Source organism: Artibeus jamaicensis, unplaced genomic scaffold, assembly GCF_021234435.1.
Source record: "Artibeus jamaicensis isolate MK-2021 breed Jamaican fruit bat unplaced genomic scaffold, CSHL_Jam_final contig_1028, whole genome shotgun sequence".
Lineage (NCBI taxonomy): Eukaryota > Metazoa > Chordata > Mammalia > Chiroptera > Phyllostomidae > Artibeus > Artibeus jamaicensis.
Window position 1 is genome coordinate 5,962,662 of NW_026521201.1, and position 13,341 is coordinate 5,976,002.

Sequence of the window (13,341 nt, forward strand, 5' to 3'; positions counted from 1 at the left end):
AAATAGAGTACCCATCTGACATCATGCATAGTTATTAGAATATTATTGACTTTATTTTGTATGCTATCTTTACATCCCCATGGCCATTCTGTAACAACCAATTTGTACTTCCTAATCCCTTCACCCTTTTAACCACCCTCTCAACCTCCCTCCCATCTGGCAACTGTCAAGACATTCTTTGTATCTGTGAGTCTGTGTCTGTTCTGCTTGCTTATTTATTTTGCTTTTCTTTTAGATTCAGTTGTCTATGAATATGTATTTATTGACATTTTTTGGTTCATATTTAAAATTTTTTCTTTCTTTCCTTAAAGAAGACCCTTTAACATTTCGTGTAATACTGGTTTGTTGGTAATGAACTCACTTAGCTTTTTCTTGTCTGGGAGGCTGTTTATCTGTCCTTCAATTCTAAATTATAGAATCTGTCAGGTAGAATAAACTTGATTGTAGATCCTTGCTTTTCATCACTTTGAATATTTCTTGCCAATCCCTTCTGGCTTGCAAAATTTCTACTGAGAAATCAGCTGAGAGTCTTATAGGAGCTCCTGTGTAGGTAACCAATGGCTTTTCTCTTGCCGCTTTTAAGATTATCTCCTTGTCTTTAACCTTTTGCATTTTAATTATGTGTCTTGGTGTGGTCCTCTTTGGGTTCATCTTGTTTCGGACTCTGCACTTCCTGGGGTTGTATGTCTGTTTTCTTCTACAGGCTAGGGAAGTTTTTTAATAGGTTTTAAATTTCTTACTCTCTTCTGCCTCCAGCAACCCCATGATGGGAATTTTGGTACACTTGAAGTTGTCCCGGAGGCTGCTTACAGTACCCCTTTTTTTATTAGTCTTTGTTTTCTTTTTTGCTGTTCTGATTTGGTATTTTTTGCTTCCTTATCTTCCAAATCACTGATTTTCTTAGTTTCATCTAGTCAACTCTTGATTCCCTATAAATTATTCTCCATTTCAGTTAATGTATCCTTCATTTCTGGCTGGTCCTTTTTTATGTTGTTGAGGTTCTCATTAACATCTTTGAGCACCCTTATTAGCAGGGTTTTGACTTTGCATCTAGTAGATTGCTTGTCTCCATTTTGTTTAGTTCTTTTTCTGGAGTTTGTTCTCTTCTTTCACCTGGGCCATGTTTCTTTATCTCCTCATTTTGGCAGCCTCCCTGTGTTTGTTTCATGTATTAGGTAGAGCTGCTATGTCTCCCTATGTCTTCCAGGCTTAGTAGAGTGTCCTGTAAGGTCCAGTGGCATGGCCTCCCCAATCACCCAAGCTGGGCATTCCAGGCGCCCCCCAAACCCCACCATGTGAGCAGCGTGCACCCTCTCTTGTAGCTGACTCTTGTTTACTGTTGGCACATCAATGGGAGGTATTGACCACCAGGCCTTTTAGCTGCAACAACTGGCCATGACCACTGACCACTGACCTCTGACCATGATGAAAAATCAGCTGTGTAGGGGCCCACCCCACATAGCAGGAATTACTTTAGCAGGGCTCTGGTGCCAGCTAAGTTTACCCATTGAGTGTGTCACTTGTGGAGGTGGTTGGGTGGTGGTGCTTTGACATAGTCTGAAGTTATCCACTGGGTGTGCTTGCTCTGGTGCCTCCCAGGAGGTGCAGGCCAAGCTCAGCCACAGCTTGTATTCTACCTGGAACAACCTGGCATGGGCTACATAGTGACTTTGAGATGGCTTCTACTTGTGCTGGGCTTGGAGGTGTCCACATGAGGCCAAGCTGTGAATCAAAGCCAGCGGCTGGTAGTGCTGGGCCTAGAGTCACTTAGGGAGAAATACAGGGCTCACTGAGGCAAGATGCTGCTTGTTTGAGAGATTTTTAGGAAAATCTGAAGCATGAGCCAAGACAGACCATTCACATGGAAGTCACTGGAAAAGCTTGCTTGGGCCCACAAATTGGGTGGAGCAGGGCCTCAAGGAATCACCAAGGTGGGGCTAACAGTGTGAGCCAGGTTAATGGAGTTTCAGATATGGTGACCACCTGCTGGCTCTATTGGGGGACATCTCAGAAAACAAACAATGGCCTCTTCCAGCATTTCTTTCTGGGAGAAAGCTCTTTCCTTGATGTCAAACAATTCAGTTCCTTCCCATATGCCTGTGGTGCCTTTCAAGCTGCTGTCTCTGTACTGAAGCTCAGAGGAGTGAGTCTGATTAAGTCTGTGTGCAGGCCCTTTAGGAGGAACTGCCTGGGATTGCAGAAGCCTCCATCTTCCTCAGCCTCAATCCCTACTGATTTTTACAGCCAGAAGTTATGGGGACTTCTCTTCTTGGTACTGGAACCTGGGCTGGTGGGCCTGGTGTGGGGTTGCTCCTCAGGGGTGTCCTCCAAAGCTGAGATATCCCTCCTGATTTTTCCATTATACATGAGTGTGGGACCAGCCCCTTCTGCATCTCTGCCCCTCCTACCAATCTTGATGTGGCTTCTTTAGTTCCTTAGTTGTTGGAATGCCATTCAGCTGAATTTCAGGCAGTTCAGAATGATAGTTGTATTGTAGTTTAGTTGTAATTTTGATGTGATTGTGGAAAGAGGCGAGTTCTGTGTTTACTTACACCACCATCTTGACCCTTGTCCCTTCAGTGTACATAAATTTTAAGTTAAGAATAAGTGCAGTTTTATGGCTTTTGCTTTTTTCTTGCCTTATTATGAAACCTAGAACTTCAGTACTATTTTGAAATGCAGTGTTTTTTTGATCTTAGAGGGAGAGCATTCAGTAAATCATCATTATATCTAGCAAGCCTTTAAAAACTATGGTAGTATCTCAGCCACTTTCCTTAGCAGTCCGTCCCCTTATCCACCAGGTTTTTGCATAGCTTCAGGTAAATTTTCCATCTAATTTAACCATGAATTGTTAAGATTCAGAGATAGTTTTAAAAACAATATAAAGTAGAAGGACTTACACCAAGATGGAGGCATAGGTGGAAACACTGTTCCTTCTCACACAACCAAGTTTAAAGACAACAAAGTTTTAGTAACAAAATACGCAGCCAAAACCCAGAAAATTGAACTATACGGAAGTCTGACAACAATGAAACTTTCAGCCAAACCGGTAAGAGGGGCAGCACCAGCAGCAGAGCAGGGTCGGGCAGGAAAGATCCACCTGACCGACCCAGGTGTGTGACCCAGGCGCACAGGCAGCCATGGGCAGATCCCAAGTGTGGAGTAGCAATGGGTGGACCCACTGAGGGCACAAGGCGGCAGGCTGACCATGGTCACACATTCCCGTGCAGATAAACCAGCAAAGGAGTGAACAGAGAGACAGACCGTGTAGGCCCCAGTGGCAGGAGGCAGCAGAGGGGACCACTATTGCCCCTCTTTGACCCTGCCCCCACATACAGCATCACAAACCAGTGACCTGGGTGGCCCCACACTGGTGAACACCTAAGGTTCCGCCCCTCATACATAACAGACATGAACAGACCAAAACATGGCTCAAGAAGAACTCAAAGCTCCAGAGCCCATAACTCCAAGCGACCAAGAAACTGCCAAACTTTCAGATGCACAGTTCAAAACATTGGTGATCAGAATGCTCACAGAACTGGTTGATTTTAGTCACAAATTAGAGGAACAAATGAAGGCTGAACTAATTGAAATGAAGGGAAATGCACAGGAAACCAATAGTGATGGAAAGGAAACTGGGACTCAAATCAAGGAAGTGGACCAGAAGGAAGGAAAAAATGACCAAACAGAAAAGGATGAAGAAACAAAAATTCAAAAAAATGAGGAGAAACTTAGGAACCTCCAGGACATCTTTAAACGGTCCAACGTCCGAATTGTAGGGGTACCAGAAGAGGAAGAGGAACAGCCATGAATGGAAAACTTATTTGAACAAATAATAAAGGAGAATTTCCCCAATCTGGCAAAGGAAATAGACTTCCAGGAAATCCAAGAAGCTCAGAGAGTCCCAAAGAAGTTGGACCCAAGAAGGAACACAGCAAGGCACATCATCATTATATTAGCCAAGATTAAAATGAAGGAGAGAATCCTAGAAGCAGCAAGAGATGAGGGGACAGTCAGCTACAAAGGAGTTCCCATCAGACTGTCAGCTGATTTTTCAAAAGACACCTTACAGGCCAGAAGGGGCTGGAAAGAGGTATTCCAAGTCATGAAATTTAAAGACCTACAACCAAGATTGCTGTATCCAGCAAAGCTTTATTCAGAATGGAAGGGCAGATAAAGTGCTTCTCAGATAAGATCAAGTTCAAGGAGTTCATCATCACCAAGCCCTTATTATATGAAATGTTAAAGGGACTTATCTAAGAAAAAGAAGATAAAAAAGATGAACAGTGAAAGGACAGCAAACTTACAGTTATTAAGAACCACACCTAAACAAAAGCAAACTAAGAGGACAGCTAGATCAGGAGCAGAACCATAGAAATGGAGATCACATGGAGGGGTAGCAACAGGGGAGTGGGAGGAGGAGAAGCGGGGAGAAGGTACAGAAAATAAGTAGCATAGACAGTAGATAGAAAATAGATAGGGGAGAGGGCAAGAATAGCAGGGGAAATATAGAAGCTAAAGAACTTGAGACATGTGGTCATAAACTAAAGGAGGGGGGAATGGTGGAGGAGGGGGTGTGCAGGGTGGAGGGGAATGAAGAGGGGGAATAGAACAATTGTAATGGTATAATCCATAAAATATATTAAAATATATATATATATATATATATAAAGTAACAGTAGCCATAGAGGTGAGTGGTGGTTTTTATATGTGCCCTGGCACTGATGACTCAGCAGCAGTGGAGTCCTTGCTGGAGAGGCAGACCATGCTTCTCTCTAGGTCACTTAGCCTGAAGTCTCCTCAGTGAAGTTCTTCTCTTCATGGGCATAGTCCATTTTAGAAAAGGGCTTTATTGTCCATTCTTTATAGTGTAAAGTTCAGATTGCAGTCTCTGGCATTTCAAAGTCAACCCCTTACATTAAACTGGGTTCTGCTTAACCAGCCCTCAGCCTGAATTTAGGAGCCAAGAGTTTAGGAGTGTGAGTCCCTGGGCTCTGTAGTCTCTTTCTCCCCTTCTCCCATTTTCTACCACTCCATAGAAGCCATGCAGGATTAGGAGAGACCACAGCTTAAGGTATTTGTGCCAACATCCAGGTATAACTTCAATGGGGAGAAATTCCTGAGGGATATGGTTTTCCATGTCTCAGAGACCCATGAGTAATATTGGAAGCTGAGGCATTAGAACAAGGATGTAGAAAGACCTACAGATGGGCCCCTTGTCATCAGCCATGTTCATGAGCAAGTGGCACATACACCAAAAACTGGAGCACACAGGACTCCTGAGAGCAGTGATGGGAAAGTAAGCTGGAAAGACAGACTGTGGCCTAATGTGGTGGAGTGGTCTTTCTTTGGTAACAAAGAGTCATTATTCAGAGTGTTTTCAGGATATCAACTCAGATTTCACTTGTTTTGTTGGGATTATTGTGAAAGCTCCCACCTAGCCCCTTTGGTTAGGAGTTAAAAAATCTGGGGGTGTAAAAGGAGACCTGACATTTTAGTTAGCTTCAGGTTCCGACATAAACATGGTTCTAGAATATTAATAATAACTAGCTTTAGGGGAGCACCTTCTGTGTACCAGGCACAATGTGAAACACTTTGCATGCTAAGAATTATACTAATATCAACATTCCTGAGTGATTTATTATACTGATCATACATATTTTGTGTTTTTATATGTATCTATTAATGTAAAACAAGTTTCATACCTTCTCTCTCGTTTGTATTCCAGTATGTTTTCTTGAGGGGCAGAGAAAAGTTGGAATTTGTTAGCATCTTGAGAGAGTTGAAGAAACCTAAATATGCCTATAGGTGTGCTGTCCCATGTCACTTGTCAAGGATCCTGGCAGAAAAAGAATGAGTGCTGTGGAACTAGAGAATACTAATAACTCAGCTCCTTGCCCATCTCTATTTTTGCTTAAGTTGAAGCAAAATTCATTTAACATTGACCTTTAAAAGTGTACAATTCAGTGGCATTTAGTACATTCACAATATGGTGGAGCTGTCACCTTGGTCTAGTTCCAAAACATTTTCATCACTGCCAGAGGAGACTCCAATCATTAAGCAGTCACTTTTCATTCCTCTCACGCAGCCCCTGACAATCTCTAATCTGCTTTCTGTGTCTATGGATATTTCGTATAAATGGATTCATATAATATGTGACCTTTTATGTCTGACTTCTTTCACTTAACATGCTTTCAAAATTCTTGCCTATTGATGGATATGTGGTTTGCTTCCACTTCCACCTGTGTTTGGTGTGAATAGTGTTGCTATGAACACTGGGTACAAATTCTTGCTTGAATATCTGTTTTCAGTGCTTTTTGGTATATACCCAGGAGTTTAACTTTCTGAGGAACCACCGTCATTGATTTGAGGGAAGGAGAGAGAGAGAGAAACATCGATTTGTTGTTCCACTTATTTATGCATTCACTGGTTGTTTCCTGTATGTGCCCTCACTGAGGATTGAACCATCAATTTTGGTGGACTGAGACAATGCTCTAACCAACTGAGCTATTCCGCTAGAATACCTTCATTTAGTCTTCTTCAGCATTGAACCAGGTGGTGGCTTCTTCCCTGCCATGGTTAGCCTCCCCTCCATTCTTACACTTTTACCTCATCTCCCAAGTCAGGATGTAGACATTTTATTTTCCATGTTTTTTTCACCAGTATTCCCATGACCAGTGTCTTCCAGAGCTGTTCTCAGTGAGGCCTGCTTGCTATCTTCATTGTACCTCTTATTCAGTGCCATGGCCATCCTCTAAATGTTTTGATTTCCTACTCTAAGCACTTACTAGTTTGTTTCCAGACTCGTGATCCTTAAGTCCCCTCCTGGGTGCAATACCCACTGGGTTTCTTAGTCTCTTCCCACTCCCACCCTTCCACTTGCACACCCACCCTAGATTTCCTGTGCAATGACTGAAAAATTGAAGACCTACCTCAGCTCTTCTTGTTTTATTACTTCCCCCACTCCCCACCCTGGCCACTTACCAAGTACTCTCTCTCTCTGCTTACTCCTGGGCTTATTAATACATTAACTGTGCTCCACAGTTGACCCAAAGAAAGACTGTTTTCCTTCTTTCCACTTGATGCTGCTTTTGATTGGGTACCATGAAGCCAGCCTTATGCTTCCTTTTTTTAAAAGATTTTATTTATTTATTTTTAGAAAGAGGGGAAGGGAGGGAGAAAGAGAGGGAAAAATATATATGTGCTAGAGAAACATTGATTGGTTGCCTCTTGCACGCTTCCAACCAGGGACCTGGCACACTATGCAGGTGTGTGCTCTGACTGGTAATTGAGCTGGCAACCTTTTGGTTTGCAGGACAATGCCCTACCCACTGAGCCACACCAGTCAGGGCCAGCCTTATACTTCTTATTGCTGAATGGGATGCTTTCCTCTCCAGCTTCCACACCACCCTTTTTGCTCATGTCTAATTGCCCCCCAAAGACTGGATGCTTCGGACTATAGGTAGGTTACTATAAGGCCATGTGATGTTGGGTTTGGATGCTCCCAACCAGTGCTCTCTACCATGTACTAGAGTGATCCTCTGTGACCCATGATGAATTTTAATAGCTATAGCTGTTGGCCCCATTTGCTGTTGACTGCCTGGTTTCATTTTGTTTTTGACATATTCCTTGTATGTTTGTCCACCTGTGTTGGTTTTTGATTAGCTCTCAGGAAGCAAGAATTCCTCCATGTGAGAGATCATAGGCTCAGGGAAGGAGGGGGAAGAAGGTATGGCTATGATGTCACCTCTCATAAAAGAAAATTTACAATTGGAATAATAGACTGAGGAAAGCAGATATGTAGGGCTAGGTTAGAAGACCCAAAACACCAGAGTTGAGGAATTTATAGTGATAAGGCAGAATTTATGACTTTGTCTTCCTGAATATTCCCAAGTCCATTCTTATAGAGGGTACTTTCAGCAAGCTAGACATGCAAGGGGACATTTCCTTGCCCTGCCCTGAAAGAATTTTAATGATGGCATCACCTGGATAGTGGAATTGGGAAATCCAATTAAGTGGCAAGTTGGTGAATCTGGGGACATGACCGTAGAGCTTTGGTGTGATGAGAAGATATGAAATCCAGTGACGGTGTTTTCTTTCAAAACTCAGAGACCCCAACAATGTGAAATCTGAGGACAGGACTCTTTTAGGGGGTTTGGAAGGCCTCTTGAGGCTGATGTTGTTCCTTCAGGGAGCTTGAGCTTATTTGACTGCAGTCATTGTGACCTTTATAGGATTAGTTCAGGGTGGTCAAAAACTTAGGGTCCAATCAAGTGTCTTAAGTAGATGAAGCATGCCATATGTAAGTGCAGACACACTATGTAAGTTATGAGGACCTTGGGACACAGCATTGACCGAGGGCCAGTGTAAACCAATGCATGCACCTCAGCCAGTTGGGGTGGGAGCCCTCCCTTAAGGCTGAGAGGAAAGGACAAGGGGAGAAGAAGCCTGAGCACCTTGTTGGGCTTCGGGATAATCCAGACACACAGGATGAGGATTGAGTTTCCTTCCCAGGAGAGGAGATCTGGTCTAGGTGCATTAGCTTGTTTTATGAGTGTTTTCCCAATCCCTTCTCCTTAGGGCATGGACCCAGTTGGCTGACCTTGTGCAAGCCACTTGTTGACAGGGCTTCCTGTGTCCTAATCTGGGCCTCCAGTATCCTCTAGCCTCCTTGTCCTCAGATTCTCTGACTTTCAGCTGCTATCACTGAAGTGCCTCTTCTACTAGACACCTGCACTCAGCGCCTCATAACTGTACCTTCAGGGGCTTCCTTGGAGGTAAAATACTGAAGCATAGTCTTGGGGGTTCTGCTCCTAGTGTTGCATTAATTCTGAATGCTAAGGACAAGGAGTATGACATGGGGATATAGGGCCAAGAGACATAAACAAAGGGATCAGATGGAGTAAAGAGAAACCAATGGTAGGAGAAAGAGGAAGTGATAGAAAAAAACTCAGGAAGAGAGGCCAGCAAACACCTAAGAAAAGAAAAACTAAAACCTGGAAAGGAAATAAAGAAGTGAGGAGTGATATCCATGAGCACTTTTCCTTTTGTTTAAACAGATTCCTGAGTGGGAGGGAACTCATAGACAGACACAGGGGCTCAACAGATGCAACTGGTACTATGTTTTGGGGTTTGCAATCACTGACTGATTATTTTCCTAGCAGTGAGATCCTGGGAGTTATAGGGAGTGTCTGCAGTGACTCACATGACTGCAAGGCATCCCAAATTTATAGCTGGCCTTGCCTCCATACACATCTATTCCCTACCTTCTGAGTGACCACACCCTGAAGCCTTCACTGCCCTCAACTCAGCTTCCTTCACCACTGGGCAGGGCCACTGCTCACACACCCTCTTCCCTCCGACCGCCACCTCTCTCAAAGTCCAGATGCCTGGGAGCCATGCCTTCTCTGCTATCAATTGTCAAATCCTTTGTGAGCTCTTACACAAAGCATTTTTTCCTGTCTTTTTTTTTTTTTCAGATTTCTGACCCATAAAAATAAACCTCAGGTTTGCTGCTAACTCCTCCTCACTGTGTGGAGCAGTGAATTAATGTCTTTAAGAAACTTGGAGCTTGCATGAAAGATGCCAAGATCACTTCTACTCTTTTCCCTCTTCCCACCCCCACCTGCACCCTGTTCTTCCCTCCTTACTGTTTACCACACAGTTAAAGCCATTGATTACCATAGCAAGTCACTTAAGGTCTGTGAATCTTGGTAGACCTCAATTCCACAGCCACTGATCTCTTAACAGCCTTCATCCCACTCACCTCTACAGCATTTGACACTGAGGATCACATATGTTCAATTTCAAAATTATCAAAGTAAATCACTAGCCCATTCTCTCCCCTTTCCCATGTAATGATGAAATATGTCTCAAATTCAGTGCTTTTCTCCATCCCCTTCTCTAAGCATTTACCAAATTCTTGTCTGTTATCTCTTATTTTAGTTCAGGAACAGTTCATGTGTTTGTATTTGTTGGTGGGCACAGTGCCTAGCATATAGTAGGCATTAATTATCTGTTGAAAGAAAGAACAAATGAATGAATGCATGAGGTAATAATAAGAAAATTGGACTAGCATTCAAATCTCTGCTGCTTATTCATTGTTTCTTCACCTTAAAGTTAAGACAATGATTTATGCCCTCCCTGCCATCCCATGGGGTCCCTTTGAAATTAAATATGTCTGGCATGGTGTGAGCCTTCAATAAAAACTTGTTGAATCAGAGTCTAAAGGGACCCAGTTGCCTTCTCTCTTCACAAACCTGAGCCTGCCCTTCGCTGATGAATGCTCCCACTGTGCAGAGCCCACACTGCCAGCTATTGAGAAAAAGATGAGAAGCTGCCAGCCTGCCCTTGGGGAGCTTAGGGTTTGACAGAGGAGATGTAGCCTTGCCCACTCAGTGCAGATGCTGAGCCAAAGCCCCAGTGTTTGGGGAGAGGAAAAGGATGAAGACACCTGAAGGGAGCTTACAGGAGTGTGTGTGGTGATGGGAGCTGGGTAGTTTAAGTTCAAGAAGAATGAATGAATGCATGAATTTTAAACCAACATTTATAGCTTCAGACAGGAGATTCCATGTGGCAGAGGTGTGACCTCACTGGCTACCTCTTCCTGGATCTCAGATGATCCTTCCATGTCAAGGCCTCAAACATTTTAGCATCATCCACAAAAAAAGTATACTGTACATTGGCAGCACCAACAAACACAACTGGAACAAACTTTTAACAACACAATACTATGTAGGATGACTGTGATAAGTTTCTTTCATTTTTTGTTTTTTAAATTTTTATTACTTTTTTTAAAGAAAAGTTTTATAAGAGTTTGAGTCAAACTGACAACATATGCCAGGGGGCAAAACCTCAGAGACTCCCCATTTCTTTTATTTAAAAAAAAATACTGTTTGTGACACACTAAATTGATTTAATGGATCACTGTTGGGTTGTGATCCTTAATTTAAAAAATACTGTCTGAAATTTTACTTGAAATTTTCTTTCAGTTCCATTTTGCTGTATCTTATTAGTTCTAATTTTCAGGTGAGAAAAACAAAGTTCAGTAAGGGTAGGAATTTGTCCAGGGATGTATACCTAGTAAGTGGCAAAGCCAAGGGTCACACACAGGTCAGTATGACTCCAGAGCTCACTTCCCCACTCAAGTCCCTTTCTCTGGCACTTTGGGGGCCTTTTTGTACTCCAGGATGTTTGGCCAAGATGACAGTTAAGCCTGCCTGGTATTCAAGTGCTACATAACCCAAAGCTGAGCAGGCAGCCATTAGACAATGAGATTTTAATGCCCCTCCTCTTAATATGCAGAGTTGGTTACAGAGAAAAGGTGAAGGAAGATTAACCTGCTGCACAACAGCCAAAGGTAAGATAAAACTATATTTCCACTGCCTTGCATACCCTCCCTCCTTTGGGCCCCCTTAGTCTCCTTGCTTCTCTAGGGAAAGAAGAAAACAAAAAAAACAAAAACAAAAACAAACAACTAGAGAAGAAAGAGTGGGTTAGAAAGAAAGGAGCTGAGGAAAACCAGGAGGGCAAACAGAGAGGATTTCTAAAGAAGGCTGGGCTGTTCCGACTGCCATAGGCCTCTAATGTCTTTGAAATCTAAAAACTGCCAGAAGTCAATGAGTTCTATAGAGAGAAGGAGGCAACTAAAGGGGTTGTACAGAGTAATAAAATCATGGGCAGTGGGAGGGGAGAGAAAGGAGAGGTCTGGGTGCCCTGTTAAGGTAAAAAGGGAAGCAAGCCGAGACAGTGAGCAGAACTGGTGTCCTGCCAAGCTCTTCTTTTCCTCTCTGTGTGCCAAGCAGTGGGTCATCGATAGAATTATTGTATATGCTGACATCTTCACAGGCTGGAATGGAGTGTAGACTGTATAATAAAGACCACTGTTAGGTTTGTTCTCATATTGGAAACAAGCAGAACTGATTTGAATTGATTTTAGCACTTCTCCCTCCATGGATCTTAGAGCACAAATTTTATATACATACATACATATATGTGTGTGTGTGTGTATACATATGTTTGTATATGTGTGTGTGTATGTGTGTATATATATAATGTCTTTTTTCCCTTTTTTTTCATTGATTCTTGCAACGTTCTGAAAAGAGCAGTGGTTATTATTCTGTGACATGAATCTAAAACACAAAGTGGCTCACCACTCATTGAAAGTGGCAGTAGTGGCAGTAGTAGTGGCTCCTCCAACAGAGCTGGCATTTGGGTACCATATCTAAGTTTCTTTCAACCTGGCTATCACTCTTTGCCCTGGTAATTCCTTGAGGCCCCAGCCCACCCAACTTGTGGGCCCACCCAACTTGTGGGCCCACCCAAGTGGCAGAGGTGAGTGGCAGAAACAGAAAGGAAATCTAGATCTGATTTCTAGATCCAAAGTTCTCTGTGCCTCAGCTATCGGGTTAGCACACTTAGCTCACAGAGAGCCTAGCTGGGTATGTATAAAGTTTACCACTACCAAAAAGCAGTACTCACATCCTCCTACAACCACATCAAAATTACAGCTAAACTACAGAACGAGCTTTATTCAGAACCACCTGAAATCTAGCTGAATAGGAAGTCCTACAACTAAAGATACAAAGAAGCCACATTGAGATTGGTAGGAGGGGTGGAGACTCAGAATGAGCTTCTTTGACACCCATGTGTGATGCTTAAAACATCTAGAGGGATATCTCTGCTGCAGAGGACCCCCTGAGAAGTAAGGAGTCTCAGCTCTACACCAGGCCTCCCAACCTAGTGATCCAGTATGAGAAAGAGAAGTCCCCATTATGGCTGAGTAGACAGAGGGCTTCTGGAGTCCCAGGCATTCCTCTTAATGGACCGTGTAGAGACTTACTTGGACTCACTTGCTCTGAGCTCCAGTGCTGGGACAGTAGCTTGAAAGGCATGCCAGGAACTTATAGGGAGGAACTGAATTATCTGGCATCAGGGTGAGAGCTGGAGGGGCAGCTTTCTCCCAGACAGAAGTGTTGGCAGAGGCCATTGTTCCTTTGCTGAGCCCTCCTCCAACAGAGCAGCAGGTGGGTACCATATCTAAGTTTCTTTCAACCTGGCTATCACTCTTTGCCCTGGTGATTCCTTGAGGCCCCAGCCCACCCAACTTGTGGGCCCACGCAAGCTGTCTCCAGTGGCTTTTCCATATGAATGGCCTGCCTTGGCTTATGCTTCAGACTTTCCTAAAATCTCTCAAACAAGCAGCACCTGGCCTTGGTATGCACCATACCTTTTGCCAAGTGGCTCCAGGCCTGACACTAGAGGTAGCTGGATTTGGTTTGCAGCTTCGCCTCTCCTGGGCACCTCCAAAGCCCAGCACAAGAAGCAGCCATCTACAGATCA

At 43.5% G+C, this 13,341-nt stretch overlaps 1 protein-coding gene across 2 annotated transcripts in view; it reads left to right on the forward strand.

The window, feature by feature from the left end:
• B4GALNT3 (beta-1,4-N-acetyl-galactosaminyltransferase 3) overlaps positions 1-13,341 on the forward strand; it is a 108,245-nt gene that overhangs the window by 38,553 nt on the left and 56,351 nt on the right. The window lies entirely within an intron of this gene.